Below are 16,337 nucleotides of genomic sequence, written 5' to 3' on the forward strand. Positions count from 1 at the left end.
AAGCAAATTCAGGAGCTTATAGAGAAGGGATATATTAGACCGAGACCTCACCTTGGGGAGCACCCGTATTGTTTGTGAAGAAGAAGGACGGTACCATGCGAATGTGTGTGGATTATCGTGCCCTAAATGAAGTAACCATCAAGAACAAATATCCTTTGCCAAGGATCGATGATTTGTTTGATCAGTTGAAAGGAGCTTCTGTCTTCTCAAAGATAGATCTAAGGTCAGGATACCATCAGTTGAAGATCCGACTAGAAGACATACCCAAGACAGCCTTTGTTACTCGGTATGGTCTGTATGAGTTTCTGGTGATGTCATTTGGACTCACAAATGCACCAGCTTACTTCATGAATCTCATGAACAAAGTGTTCATGGATTGCTTGGATAAATTAAATCGTGGTGTTTATTGATGATGTATTGATCTACTCCCGTAATGAAGAAGAGCATGAGAAACATCTTCGAATTGTTTTGGAAAGGCTTAGAGAACATCAACTCTATGCGAAGTTTAGTAAGTGCGAGTTTTGGTTGAAGCAAGTGGACTTTCTTGGTCATGTTATCTCAGCTGAAGGAGTAGCAGTGGATCCAGCTAAAGTGGAGTCAGTACTTAGCTGGAAACAACCAAAGAATGTGTCAGAGATACGCAGTTTCCTCGGACTTGCAGGATACTACCGCCGCTTCATAGAAGATTTCTCAAGGATTGCAAGGCCTATGACACAACTGATAAAGAAGGATAACAAGTTCGAGTGGACACCAGCTTGCGAAACGAGTTTCCAAGAACTCAAGAGAAGATTGACATCTGCTCCAGTGTTAATATGGGATATTCGAAAGGACTTCGAAGTTTATTGTGATGCTTCTAAACAAGGGTTGGGTTGTGTGCTCATGCAACAAGGCAAGGTTGTATCCTATGCATCGAGACAATTACGACCCCATGAAGTGAACTATCCGACACATGACTTGGAATTGGCTGCCGTGGTACATGCTTTGAAGATTTGGAGGCACTACCTTATTGGTAACCGTTGTGAAATATATACAGATCACAAAAGTTTGAAGTATATTTTCACTCAACCAGATTTGAACCTCAGACAAAGGAGATGGCTAGAATTAATTAAGGACTACAATATTGGCGTCAATTACCACCCTGGTAAAGCGAATGTCGTAGCTGATGCGTTGAGCAGAAAAGTTTATTGTAATAACTTGATGATTCAAGAAGCTCAACCAGAACTTCATGAAGAATTCAGGAAGTTAAACTTGAATGTGAGCCTCGCTGAGAATGAGGATGTGCTAGAAGTCAAGTTCACTCTAGAGGATCGAGTTAGAGAGGCTCAGCAAAATGATAAGGGAATCGAAGAGATTCGAGCAAAAATTGAGTCAGGAGAAGCGCTTGAGTATAAGGAGGATGAAAAGGGAAATATTTGGTTCTGAGATCGTTTATTGATGCTAGACCAAAAGGATCTCAAGGATTCAATCATGAAGGAAGCGCATGAATCAGCATACTCCATACACCCGGGAAGTACGAAGATGTATCATGATCTTAGAGATAGTTTCTGGTGGTCAAGCATGAAACGTGAGATTGCAGAGTATGTATCACAATGTGATGTATGCAGAAGGGTCAAGGCTGAGCATCAGAAGCCTGCTGGATTACTTCAACCACTCAAGGTGCCCGAGTGGAAACGGGAAGAAATAGGGATGGACTTCATTACTGGCCTTCCAAGGACATCTTCCGGATATGATTCTATTTGGGTCATCGTCGATAGGTTGACCAAGTCGGCTCACTTTATCCCGGTGGAGACAACTTTTAAGGTGGAGAAATTGGCCGAATTATACATGGCTAGAATTGTTTGCCTACATGGAGTTCCCAAAAAGATTGTATTTGATCGAGGTACTCAGTTCACCTCGAGGTTTTGGAAGAAGATACATGAAGTTCTGGGCACACAGTTGAATTTCAGTACCGCTTACCATCCGCAGACTGATGGACAAACTGAGCGAGTGAACCAAATCTTGGAAGACATGCTTCGGGCATGTGCTCTAACTTGCCAGCGCACTTGGGACAAGAGTTTGCCATACGCAGAATTCTCTTACAATAATAGCTTTCAAGCAAGCTTGCAGATGTCTCCATTTGAAGCATTATATGGACGGAAGTGTCGTACCCCACTCAATTGGCATGAGGTGGGAGAGAACCAAGTCTTTGGACCCGATACTTTAGAGGAGGCAGATAAGCAAGTGAAGATGATTCAAGAAAGGTTACGGGCTGCCCAATCTAGACAAAAGGTCTATGCCGATAGACGTCGACATGAGTTATCTTTTGAGAAAGGTGATGATGTGTACTTGAAGGTATCCCCACTTCGCGGGATGCGACGTTTTGGACTCAAGGGGAAGTTAGCACCTCGATACATTGGACCTTTTACAATCACCGCCTGACGTGGAGAAGTTGCTTATGAGTTAGCATTACCCGAGAAGCTATCGAAAGTGCACAATGTGTTTCATGTGTCTCAGCTGAAGAAATGTTTTGATAAGCCGGAGGAAGTGGCTCGGAAAACATCTTTGGATGACATAGAAGTACAAGATGATTTGACTTATGAAGAGTACCCCGCGAAAATTCTTGACGAACAATTGAGAACAACTAGAAGGAATGTGATCAAGTTCTGCAAAGTTCAATGGAGCAACCATAGCGAGGAAGAAGCGACATGGGAGCGGGAAGATGCCCTTCGGAAGGAGTTTACAAATCTTTTCTCTTAGGCCGAATCTCGGGGTCGAGATTCCTTTTAAGGGGGGTAGAATTGTAACATCCTGATTTTTACGGACTGAATTTTTTTTTAACAAAGGATGTTGCAACGCGGTCGAATAAAATTAAATATTTCGTTTGGAGTTGTTAAAATTAATTTCGAATGTTTTGGAATTAGTTTGGCATATAAAAGAAGGAAAATAATTTCTCTCAATACTTGTATTGTTGTTGATCTGATTTTAATTTGGAATTTCCTTTTAATTTGGTTCTTTTCTAAAATTGCTTTTGAATTTGCCTATAGCTATGCACGTACACGCCATGTTTTGGCCAGCCTTTTTATTTACCTAGATGCATGCATCGAGTCATTTTCTTTGCCTCTTGATCACCAACGCGACGAGCAAGTTGACCAGCCTTTCACTTCGTGTGAACAGCGATGCATCGCTTTAGTTGGCCACGCCCAGCCACAAGCCCAGCCGAGCGAGCGCTCTTGCCTCTCACGCGACAGCGTTCGTGCGCAGCACACCCAGCCTAGCGAATAGTCGCTCGTTCGTTTCTTCTTCGTCTTCCTGCATACACACACGAAAACGCCGGCCATCAATGCCATAAACTCATGCTAGCAAACTGCTGCCATTACGTCCCATCAATCTCTCTTTAAGCAAATCTTTTAGAACGCCCGTTCCTCTCCTACACAGCCTCAGACCGACGTCCCATTCTCCTCTTTCATCCCACATCAACACTGTAGCTCTAGACCTTCACACAACAAGGCAAACTCGCAAGAACGCCGTCGGACGCCGTTCCCGTTCCCGGTGACTCCAGCCATGAGAGGTTGAGCAGCTGCGCCACCAAGACCGCGAGGAAGAGCAGGACAGACCCACGGAAGAAGAAGGCGAACCGTTGATCACCGACGACACCTCCGGCAGCGCGATCGACTCCGGCCACCGACGTCTACCTCAAACTGCGACGAACTCGGTGAGAACCAGCCGTTTCTTTTGCTCGGAACGCGATCCCCATCCATAGAGCTACCTCCTAGACATGATCCTGAGCCTTAGTTCGGTAGTTCGTCGCGCTGCCGGTGAACCGAATGCCACCGGATGGCATCAGCTTGGTAGCCTATCTTCCGCACGTCTACTGATCTTGAGCCCAACCTAGAAACCGCTATATATGACTTGACGAAACCAGCAGTACCGTTAGTTGGTGAATCGTTTGATGTTTAACAAACTAGTTGGCAAATTGAATTAGTATCGTTGCATCACTAGGAGTTTACGACCATGCATGTCCGTGTAGTCTAAGCATATGACTGTACATGTCTGTATAGACTGCATATGTCTAACTAATATACTGCGGCTAGTTTTGTTTTCGGTATTGTCACTGTCTAGTTGAATCATAGCTTCTACGTTTGATCACATATGCTTAGCTATAGGATAGATAGCTAGATTTAATTAATGGCTGGCTTACATTTCATTTTCTGCCTTAACAAGTTTAGTTAACGTCAGTAGAACATGGCAGGTTATTTGTAAACCTTATTTGGTATCGTTGCTCACCATGCTCCTAGATTAAAAAAACGTTTGGAGCTAATTTTATGGCATGCTTCTTATCATGTTGATTTTTAATTTAGCATGCAATTCTCTGGATTAGCATACCCATGTTAGATGCTGCTCTTGTTGCATGTGTAAACTGTTTTAATCGTAGATGTTTCACTTGTATGCATGTATGTCTAGCTAGTATGCATTTAATTTGTGCATTACATATTAAAATTGTATCGAGTATACATGTTGGCTTGATATATTTTAGTTGTCAAAATGGAACGATCCCCACGCCATATGCCTTAGATAACCCAAATCTGGTACGAACTTTTCCGGTCTTTTTCGTGTACTCTATGTTAGCCGAACGACCGACACATACCTCTTATTTGGATCTTTTCATTTGGATCTTATTCACTTTTCATTTGCATCTTATTCGTCGTATTGCTTGTATTCATTTGTATTGTTATTGCTTCGATACGACGATTAGGGGGAAACTGAGAGTGGTACGATCACGACCAAGGAGGCGAAGGGCAGGAGTTTGACAACGAAGGCATGCCCTCTCATCATATTTATCCCAGTTTTACAAATTGCATGATATTTTATATTTTACAAATATATATGCTATTTTATTCCAGTAGCTAGCGTGTCGATTGACACACCGACCTTGATCTGCTTGTCGCCTTTTACTTGATACCCTGAGTAGAGATTATATAATTATCCTGATAGAGTAGAGATGCTTAGCATGCTAAATAATCATTAGAACTATTGCCTCTTTGGAGGAATTGATCGACCTTCGGGTCAAACATACCCTTTTGAAAGTTGTTGAGCTTGTTGAGCTAGGCTGATTAGCCATTGTTGCTTCATCTACTCTCTCTCTTCTACTTTGGGTGAAACTTACCATCTAAACATGGCGCGGGCGACAGCTGAATCAAATGTTGAAGGAGCGATTGGCTGCCCTTCACAAGTTGGAGGGAGCAATCCGTCGTTCGTGCCGCATAAGGGTCCTAATAAGTCTTGGATTTGAAGATTGTGACAACCGTACAACCACATGCTATATGGGCACTGGCCTGGTTAAGTAAGTTAGTCAGCCTTAGGTGTTGATGTCGCCGTACCGCAAATGAGGTGGCTGCCTACGGGAGAACCTTCGGCACAGATGGGGGGACCGGTTTGAGGACGTACTCTCAGTACCGTGCGCCAGACCCGGTGGGCACTGGCGGAGCTTCCTTAGGGCCAAACCGGGCCATGGCCCGCCCAGCTATTTCGTCAAAAAATTGTTAGTGTATTATTGGCCCAGCCCACCAGTTTCTGGTCCCAACCTTTCACGCTGCCTTCTAGATTCCTGAGTCCCGATCTTTACCTGTCTGGCTGTCTCCATGTATGCGCTCGTTTGCCGAACACTCCCAGATTGATGCGGTTGCTTGGCACGGCTGCTCGCTACTTCGCTAGATCTAGAACACAAGAATAGACCAGAAGCCGAGAGGGAGGGAAGCAGCAGCATGGCAGACAGCCGCCGGCCGCAGCGAGGCCCGGTGTCGCCGGACCGCCGGATGCATGGGGCGGCCGCACCGGCCATAGGTCCGGCAGCAGGCCAGCGATGGAATCGAGCCAGCGAATCATGCCCCTTCTCATCTCTAATTTCCTTGCCACCTATTTTTTCTTTCCCAAATTTGTAGCTATCAATTTGACAGCATGCTATCTTCTATTCTTCACTCAATTCGTTCTTTACATTTTACAAATTGCAACAGTTACATCTGTGAGAAAGGCTAGGCAGAGAAGAATTGGTTTATTTAAAGCAAAAATATATGACATAAGTGAAGCTGAGAAAGGCCTTTCATCACCAGTAGCCGATCCTTTGCCATTGCTTGAATTGGAACAATAATAAGGACTAATTTCTAGTAAAATGGTATGATTTTAGGAAAAAAATCGTGCTCTCCTTTAACTTGGCCCGCCCATCACTTTCTTTGAAGCTCCGCCACTGCCGGTGGGCATGTCACATCTTTGGGGGATCTAGCTAAAAGACCTTGTCACAATCCCTCTGCCGGTACACCAAATGGTGTGTACTAAACCAGAGGCCACTGGTGGGCAACAAGACGGGGTTGTGTCGTGTGGGCAAAGTGTACAACCTCTGCAGAGTTAAAACTATTCGAATAGCCGTGTCCACGGTCATGGACGACACATGAATCCTTCTTGACATACAGGAACCTGTCTTGCTATTTCCCTCTTCCCCTCTCTTTCCTTTCCTTCTTTCCCTTAGAATCTGAATCCTATGAGTTACGTGAGTTGTCGAGGACAACCACATTGATGTGAAATATTACACTCATTATAAAACACTAGGAAGTGGGCGGCGGTGCTGTTCGTGTTGCGGAGTTTGTGTTTGACAACAGTTCAGTTATATACGTGTTGGTGGTTTGTTGAATAATTTGAGAAGAGGAGCTAGATGGATGTATTTGAGAAGAGAAGGGAAGGTAGATGAGTATAATGAAAGACACTTAAATAGACGCTAAGTGAAAAAAAGAAGTCTAGCTGCTAGCGTCATGCGTCTGGAACTCAACCCGCCGACCGACAGACCTACACGAACAGTCACCTGTTCACACTTCACTTTCCCAGCTCGCCGGCATCCTCTCTTTAGCACTTCCAAAGTCGTTCAGCAGGCGGCTCCCATCCACAGCGAACTCAACCCGGCGGCGGCGTGGCAGTGATTTCATCTACGCCCCCATCGATTTCGGTTCCTGGAGGAGCCGGGGCCGCCGATGATGTCTCAATCTCGGCGCCACCATCTTCGGCCGCGTCGGGGCATGGTGACACGCGCCTACGCATCTCCTCGGAGACCCCTCGCTAACTCCAGGCAAGCCCCGAGCAGGCCGCTAGGTCGGAGCTTCTCGGTCTCCATCGCGCCGTCGCCGACGATTTCAATCCCTGGAGAGTGGATCTCCCACTCATGCGCGCCCGTGCAGCTCATCTGGCCTGCCAATCCGACTCGATGTATGTGGATGGAAAAACATGGGTGAGCTGAGATTGATACAACAGGAGCTGAAATGGGATCCCGAAGAGAAGTGCAGCAGAGCAGCGGTTTTCTGCTGCTCTTGAACTGCAGAGGAGGAGATAAGTTAACTCGATGCTTATCTGTCGTGAGGAGAAGAGAGAGTAAGCCTGCTATTGGGATATTGCTTCAATTGGATTTCGACCATGGTCGGAGTTCATCAGGTATAATGGATAAGCTATGTGTATCTTTTCCCGCTGGTCTATTTGGGTGATTCATGGACTTAATTAATCGGTGCATGCGCTGTAAAGTCATGGCTTTTGCACTACATCTTTTAGTTGTAACTAATGCATATATGCTAGTAATGTGAGCATTGTTTGGCCAGTCAATTGGGGTTACACCAGTACATAGCAGTTACATAAAATGGAAACTTGTATGCAAATGAGAGGAACAACAACCCATCCAAAAATTGTCAATACAAATGAATCTGGTTGTAATAAGGTAAACAGATTAAGATATCTTATTACAAAAACTGAGAGCAATATTAAAAACAATCATGGCTTGTAGATCTTTGCCAATTCGGGATGGTTCCTTAGGAATGCCCGCATGTTTATTACTGTGAAGGTTTCATCATCTTTGCCTCTTCCCTCTTCCGCATGTCTACTCCATTTGAGGAAGGAGTTGCACGACCCTCCAATTCCTTTTTTCCTAGCGCCTCCACCTGCAAGAAAATTCGGCTTAGAGCGTAACTCAACTTTTCCCGTCGACGGAAGCATAAATCCCTCGGTCGGTATTTTAGCATAACTACCAGGAAATGGATTCTAGCGTCTGGCTTAAGCTCCTACAGGGCACATAGTTATCTGCATTATGCTTATTGTTTACCTGCATAGATTTACCTGTTTTTTTTACATGTGTTGCTCTTCCTTGGAGCAGCAGCTGGGACATCGGCGTGAATTTCCGGCTGGAACCATTTTTTCTCAAGCAGAGTTTGCATGAATAAGTCCACCTGTATGTGGATCATCTACTTCGGTGACTACTATGCTAGCTTGTAGTGGTTCCCCTGTATGGTTCAGTAGCATTTAGTTGATAAGGTGACCATGGTAGGTCTGACACTTAAGAGAAATAAGGGCAATCAATATACGTGGATTGTCATTGCAAAGTATTGCTACCTATACTGTATGTTAGACCTTTCATCCTTTAAGTAGACATGCCTTCTTGGTTCTCCATCACCCGTTGATGGAATAAGTTCAGTTAGCCTGATCACTACTCCAACGATATCTAAAACTGACAGTAAAGGAGAGAACTGAATGAGCATGAGAGGTTGGTAAGTTCCCTTAAGTGTCATTTGATGCTTGTAATAAGTAGTCATTTTTTTGCTGGAGACCTGATAAGAGCATATTGTTTTCTGTGCGTGGCAGAATAGCATCAAATGAATTTGCGTCGTATGCATATAGAGTAAGTTTTCAGGCTCTGGATCCTGATTCTGTCAGGGTGCTTAGCTGTCCTGTATTGGTTCCAGGGACCAACAACCATGAAAGATTAGAGCCTGTAGATCTAGCCCTCTTTTAGCTTCTCGTTGAACTGATCCACTCAGTTGGCTAGTAGGGAGCCTTTCTACATTTAATGTAAAGAATCATCAGTTCTTGTAGTAATCACTCGCACAATAAAATTGCACTTACTGCTGTGTAGTGGCAGCCAGTAAAGAGAAGATGAACATGTCGAGCTAATTGTAGGAGTTTCATAGATGATAGCAGCTAGTGTAACCAAAATTCAAATGCTCGGATGAAAGATATTGTCATAGACTTCATCATCTAAAGGTTGAGTAAGTATCGACAGATAACTGAATGAGAATGCTAAGCTAACTGCCTGAATCTCATGTGTAGGTCATCATGGAGGGATCAAGAAGCTGAGTGTTCAGGAGCTACCAGGTGGTCAACGACAATGAACCCCAATTCATACACATTCAATTATTGGTCCTTGTTCTCCAAGATCCACGAAACAAGCGCAGGAGCTTTCATCGAAATCAAGGTGAGATATCTTTCACTCACTGGTGTGGCCTCCATTGCTACTTTCTTAAGTTTTCTGCAAGAAAAGTGTGGAGATCATGTGTGAACTGATTGAGTATAAAAAACCGACGCAAGAATGATCAATCTAAACCGATGCATAGGAGTACTGTTACTGCATGCACATGCTGTGAGGTCATATATTAATCTAGTGTTCAAGAATCAAGATCATAGAATCATGGCAGAGCCATCATGACGAAGCAAATGAATCAAAAGCTTGTGTGGATAGTTCAGATCATTTTTACCAAAAATTAAAACAAATTCATAATGCGGGTGGAGAAGGTAATAAGGAAACATAAATTATGAACATCTGGGCGTAATTTTCTAGCCTTTTAACTTTAAAGCAAGGTAGTAGTTTGAACAACTACTGCAATGGTTCTAAATCTGTGTCTCGCTCCTCTGGCCATTGGACTATCAAAATGAAGCTTCACGAAGCACTTCTTCAATGAAAGTTGTGAGTTGTGACAACACACTCTTAAAGGAGAATTGATTGTCAGAACACTGAACCTCTGTATGATGATGACCTTATAAAGAACATAGTAAACTCATAAAAGAAAAAATATATGTTATTGAAAACTTCAGTAGGCTAATTTAGGTATGTTTCTGAAAACAAAACAAAAATCAGAAAATAGAAGAGGCAACCTGCTACTATATTTACACCATGAAAAAATTTGTGCTTTTGTTTGTGTAACATCAACTTAGTCTGCATCTCCTCTGTTACACTGGAAAGGAAACATACATAAATATCTTGATATTGTAACCTACGTATCATGTGTATTTCTCAATGGTAGTCAAATGTGTAACTATCACTTGCAAATTTCCATGTGCTTTCTACATCAAGTTCAGTACCTTGGCATGTTTTATTTGATATTTCGTTTGAGATCATCACATAATTAAAATAGGAAGGATACATACCATAGGTATCTCAAGCGACTAAGCATAGTCCATTGCTTGAAAAATTTGTGAACACAAAGATTGATTGGGCCACCATTGCAAAGAACTCCTACACGCCAGGCAACAATGTAAGCATTTCACCATTGCCTGAAATGAGAAGATAGAGCCAGAGTAAGAGAACTTAACTTAACCAGATCAGTTGGGTCTATGCAGGGGTAAGCTTAGACCGAAATATGCAAACAGTGGAAGACAATTTCACTGAAGCTGTAATACCAAATGTAAAAAGAGGAGAAAATTTGTGCATAATAACACTAATCGAAAATGCATTCAAATATTAGTAGTGTATCTGAAACAAACAAAAAAGGCAACCTAGTTATAATAGTGCATTCTGTTATGTAAGTCTTCCCCACAAGAATTGATGAGCAACAGTTCAGTAAGGGCTTCATCTGCTATTTAACATACGTAAGGTTATCTCCAAGCAACATAAAATGTATACACCTATTAACTAAGTATTCTAAATGCTCAAAAGATAAAAGACATAGTTGTTTGGTTCTGCAAAAAAATAGATTTATCTCTGGTCAGAAACAAATATGTTGTCTATCAGACGGAAACTTGTGGTTTGAAATCTGCAAGCACTCCAAATTTGGCTCAGCTGCACCGAAACCAACCTTTTCAATTTGATTGTCTTGTAGATTATATTGCGTGGCCAGAATTGGAAGATCTGAAGACGCGAAGAGAGGTTCTGCAAATTTGCTCGGCACTGCTGCAGATTGAACAACAAACCTAGAATGAGTAGTAGAAAAAAAATGGCGTTCCGGTGAACCGATGATATCCCCGCTTGACTAACTTAGAAAGGAAAATAGAAGATGAGAGAGAAGACCAGATCGAGGGGAAGGAGGTGCAGTGGGAAGAGGAAGTAAGGAGTAGCACCTGGACGGTGGAGTTTCGACGCTGCTTGTCGGTGGGCTCACCGGCATGCTCGCCCCGGAGCCATACTGCACCGGCTGTTGTTGTCCTTGCGTTGCTGGCAGCGGCCTCACCTTCCTCTGCTCCCCTTGGCCTGGCTCCCACCTACGCGAGGTAACGCTTCCGGCGTTGCTCCTCCAGGTACAGCTCATGGTCCATGGCTGTAGCAGCGGACGGCGGGACTGGCGAAGACCTCAAAGACGCAGGTGTAGTACCCTTTGGTCATCTCTGCCGTGGCGGCGGATGGCCGGACCGGCGATGTGCTCTGGATGAGAGAGAAGCTCCCAGGGAAGGCCGGTGGAGGTGGAAATTGGGTAGGGAGAGGGCCAATGAGGAAGGTCGTGAGGGAATTGGGCAGAGTTTCTGGTTTGTTCGGTGGTGGGCCCCTATCACCGCTTTGACCGAACCCACGGAGGCATGATCTACCGGAGCACCGGGATTCACAGGTGTAAAAGAGGAAAAAAAATTAAACTGATAGCAGGATTACCGGAAGGATAAGATATGCTACCGGATACCAGCCAGTCAATCCGAATTTCACACGGGAAAAAAAATGAGAAGGGAGAGACATGCTTGACCATCTACAGACTTCGTTTCCTCTATGAACAGTGAAAAACCTATCGTGGCTAAAGCTGATTGGAGTAAACTGAAGGAGTAACAGTATCCAAAATACTCTCCTTACGGCAAAGGGGTTCAGCTTTTATATAGGTACTAGAAAGTTTGCGGCGTGGCCGCGCCCGGCACGTCTATGGTGCGGCATTCTTTTTTAAAAAACGGCGTTTTTAGGTTTAAGAGTGCGGGATTCTTTTTCAAAAATAGCTGAAGAAACATCTAAAACTCGACCGCGCCTTTGGTATAATGATCGTTGGTTACAATTTTGTAGAAATAATACAATATTTGGGTTGCTAAAGTACAACAGAAGTGCCAATGAAATAGACGGCGAATGGTTTAGTGCTTTTGTGTCTAGATCGTTGGTTAAAATATTGTAGAAATAAAACAATATCTGGTTGGTTGCTGAAGTACTGTAGAAGTGTCGGTGAAATAGGCGGCGAATGGTGGAGTGCTTTTGTTTTCGGTGTTTCTACAAAATGAAATGGTAGTATTTCTCCGGCCGAAAGAGACAACGGGCGATGGAGTAGAAGAAGGTCTAGACGGCGGTAGTTGTTGTGCCTAGAGCATTTTTGGAGTTGCTACATGCTACTGAAAGAGGCGGCGAACGGTAGAATAAGTATATTTTTTTGAATATAGTAATATTTTTTCGGGTGAAAGAAGCGACGAATGGAGTATTTTCATAGGGTAAAAGATGGCCGTAGTCTAGACGAAAGATGGTTAAGTAACAACATGTTCTGATGGTTCCCGAGCAAATGTTAGTACTATTTCCCCAGATAAAAGAGCCATACGATGGTCGTCGTAGTATAGGAGACAGAATGGTGGATAAACTATATAGTTCCGAGGAGATTTCGTAAAGAAGATGGTATGATTTTCCCGGCTAAAAGAGGCGGCAGACGGTGAATTTTTTTTGTTTCCGGTGTTGCTACCAAAGAAGGCAATAGTACTTCTCTCGGCTAGAAGAGGTGGCGGATAGTGTAGGAAATATATTTTTTCGAAAGCGTAGAAGAAGATTGTATTGTTTGTCCGGTTGAAAGATTGCAGTAGTATAGACGGCATACATGCAAAGAGTAACTATACTTTCCGAAAATATCATAGAAAAAAGGAGTAGTATTTTCCTAGAATAAATAGTGTTAACAAATGATGCAGTTTGTCCCAATAATTGTTCATGTAGCAATGAAGAAACATCTAAAACTCGACCGCGCCTTTGGTATAATGATCGTTGGTTACAATTTTGTAGAAATAATACAATATTTGGGTTGCTAAAGTACAACAGAAGTGCCAATGAAATAGACGGCGAACGGTTCAGTGCTTTTGTGCCTAGATCGTTGGTTAAAATATTGTAGAAATAAAACAATATCTGGTTGGTTGCTGAAGTACTGTAGAAGTGTCGGTGAAATAGGCGGCGAATGGTGGAGTGCTTTTGTTTTCGGTGTTTCTACAAAATGAAATGGTAGTATTTCTCCGGCCGAAAGAGACAACGGGCGATGGAGTAGAAGAAGGTCTAGACGGCGGTAGTTGTTGTGCCTAGAGCATTTTTGGAGTTGCTACATGCTACTGAAAGAGGCGGCGAACGGTAGAGTAAGTATATTTTTTTGAATATAGTAATATTTTTTCGGGTGAAAGAAGCGACGAATGGAGTATTTTCATAGGGTAAAAGATGGCCGTAGTCTAGACGAAAGATGGTTAAGTAACAACATGTTCTGATGGTTCCCGAGCAAATGTTAGTACTATTTCCCCAGATAAAAGAGCCATCCGATGGTCGTCGTAGTATAGGAGACAGAATGGTGGATAAACTATATAGTTCCGAGGAGATTTCGTAAAGAAGATGGTATGATTTTCCCGGCTAAAAGAGGCGGCAGACGGTGAATTTTTTTTGTTTCCGGTGTTGCTACCAAAGAAGGCAATAGTACTTCTCTCGGCTAGAAGAGGTGGCGGATAGTGTAGGAAATATATTTTTTCGAAAGCGTAGAAGAAGATTGTATTATTTGTCCGGTTGAAAGATTGCAGTAGTATAGACGGCATACATGCAAAGAGTAACTATACTTTCCGAAAATATCATAGAAAAAAGGAGTAGTATTTTCCTAGAATAAATAGTGTTAACAAATGATGCAGTTTGTCCCAATAATTGTTCATGTAGCAATTTGCATACATGTACTGTTCATATGCATTTGCATGAACAGTAGCCAAGGGGGCTGAGGAGGCAGCAAATGGGGTCAGCCTTTATATATAGTATATATATGTTTTCGTCGAAAACTGCTTTTATCAAATATATTGCAAATAAAATTGGCTTTTATGCAAAAGAACCTACAACCTTCCTTTGAAGCCTCATGTAGATATATTAGGTCTTGCATGAGGGGGCATGTTGAGTACGAAATGTACTCATGGCAAAACTTTTGTTGATATTCAGAGTACTATGAAGATGGTGAAGACTTTTAGGAACTAATGATTGAGAGAATCAAGTGATGTTTCATTGATGATTGTTGGGGGTATATATACCCACCGAACAGACGCCAATAAGGCGGTTACAAAGGCACCTCTTCGGTATTACAGCGTTTGGACAAAACTAACTGCCTACTTAGCTTAGGACCTAAGCTAATCTTAATAACTGCCTAGTGAGCTTAATATCAAAGCTATCCTACTTCTAACACTCCCCCTTGGACAACGCTGTTTCTTGAAAATCTCTTGTGCAATCTTTAAGATCTTCTCGCATAGTCTTGAAAGTCTTCTTGCTTATATATGAGGATGTCCTTGTAAATAACTGTGCTCTTTGTAAATATTCTATCATCTTGAAAGTCATCATCTTTAAAATCTCTCCCCCAAAAACCCTGTGGGAAAAATATGAGGAGAGTTGTATTTGATATGTTGTTAAAACTCCTTTAAACCCTTTGGGGAAAATAAGGAGAAAATAGTACAACATGTAAAGATTGTTGTCTCCATGAGAACTCATATGAGAAAACCTTAGAGAAAGGAAAAACCTCACGAATGAGTTTGGAGAACAATAAATATGCCTTTTGTACTTCCTTTAAAAACCCCAGCGGGGAACATAGGAGGCACGGCATATATCTTGTGTAAATATTGCAAAGAGTGCAATATGATGTGCCACGGAAAACTCCTTTAAAACCCAATGGGAAAAATATAAGGAGAAAACAATGTGGTATATCTTAACACGTGTATTTATATCGTCTCATTAAAAACCTTTTATGAGAAACCATTAGGAAAAACTCATTAAGGGAAAAAGAGTACAATATATGATCTAATGATCATCAACGGGTTATAATTTGGGAGTTTTACTCCCCCTGGACTTTGCAAGACTAAGAGTTGTCTCACGCCAATCCATGAACTTAAGTTCTGGAATATGGAAATATGTAAAGCACTGTGAATAAATCTATTAGATTTCACATGATATGTTTGCAAAGTGTTTATCTCCCTAGTTTGGAAAATATTAATTTAACCCTTATGCATTTGGGCAATACAAGTGGTATTATTTGATAAATAATGGTGGGTGATTCTGTTGAATCTCAACCACATGATCTTGAATGGGGTCAGTCATTATATGAATCCAATAGAGTTTATTTTGTTCTCTTAGTTAGAAGGCTCTTTCATTGAATTCAGTCTATGATATGGCATTTTTGGGATCGGTAATATTATAGCCAATGTAGAGTACACGATGGTCAAATCTTGATATTCCTAAGGGAATTAATCAAGATCATTTGAGCCTTAAATATATCGGAGGATATTACTTACACCAACCTTTTAGTTGGGGCTTGCACTTTAAAGAAGTTGACAACAAAATATTCACATGAATGATGTAGTTTGTATTGAGATATGGAACAAGAGGTCCAATATCACTCCATTACTACTACAATGTATGAATGAATTTGTATCCCTGTTAGGGATAGTGTGACCATATGTATCTTTGATTTGATTTATCCATATTTAATTTCTCCAAAACTTTATGGACATATAAAGACTGATAGATATGTATTCCGAAGGAATATACTCAAGTTATAAACTTGGTTAATACTTGGTTCAATCCAAATCTCCGTCTTGATATGATTGAAAGGACCTTTCATGTATATTATAAACTTTGATGATAAAAGCATTGATATATACAAAGGTCATGTAGAATCCAATTAGGGATTTTGTTTATGACTACATATAAGCAATCATCATTGTACGAGTAATCCTTTATAAGAAGGAGCTCTTATAGTCAATTGTACCACACAATTTGTGTTTGACTATTTTAAAATCATAGAGTGACTTATGTATTATTACACATATGTTGCGATTTAATTTTGTATTTGGATTTATAAGTCTTTAAGGACTTTAATATAGATATCCAAATTGAGTGACCCATATGATTATGTAATCACTACATCCATCAGCTGCATGGATAATTTATTTATAACTGCTTATCCCTTTTACCATGTCTACTGTGATTTGTTTTGTCATTTTACATCCACTTTACATTGATTTCTCATGGTCCTTTTTGTGACCATTGAGATTTTTAGTATTTTGAGTACTAATATGAATTTCAGGTATTGGTATATCACCCGTAGGGTGTTTCACATGAGTCTTCA

General features: G+C 41.8%; 1 long non-coding RNA gene across 3 annotated transcripts; it reads right to left on the bottom strand.

The window, feature by feature from the left end:
• Positions 1 to 7,573: 7,573 nt before the first annotated feature.
• LOC127344541 (uncharacterized) lies at positions 7,574 to 11,552 on the bottom strand. 3 transcript variants are annotated; one of them, XR_011756032.1, is made up of 7 exons: positions 11,113 to 11,552; positions 10,851 to 10,945; positions 10,204 to 10,329; positions 9,151 to 9,307; positions 8,395 to 8,839; positions 8,122 to 8,285; positions 7,574 to 7,946 (listed from the first exon to the last, which is right to left on the bottom strand). It is a non-coding gene; the product is annotated as an uncharacterized lncRNA (long non-coding RNA). The 3 variants fall into 3 exon arrangements; XR_007878052.2 differs by having other exon boundaries at positions 7,575 to 7,946; positions 8,395 to 8,509; positions 8,610 to 9,307; XR_011756031.1 differs by having other exon boundaries at positions 8,395 to 9,307.
• Between the last annotated feature and the right edge of the window lie 4,785 nt (positions 11,553 to 16,337).

This window comes from Lolium perenne, chromosome 3, assembly GCF_019359855.2.
Source record: "Lolium perenne isolate Kyuss_39 chromosome 3, Kyuss_2.0, whole genome shotgun sequence".
Taxonomy (NCBI): Eukaryota; Viridiplantae; Streptophyta; class Magnoliopsida; order Poales; family Poaceae; genus Lolium; species Lolium perenne.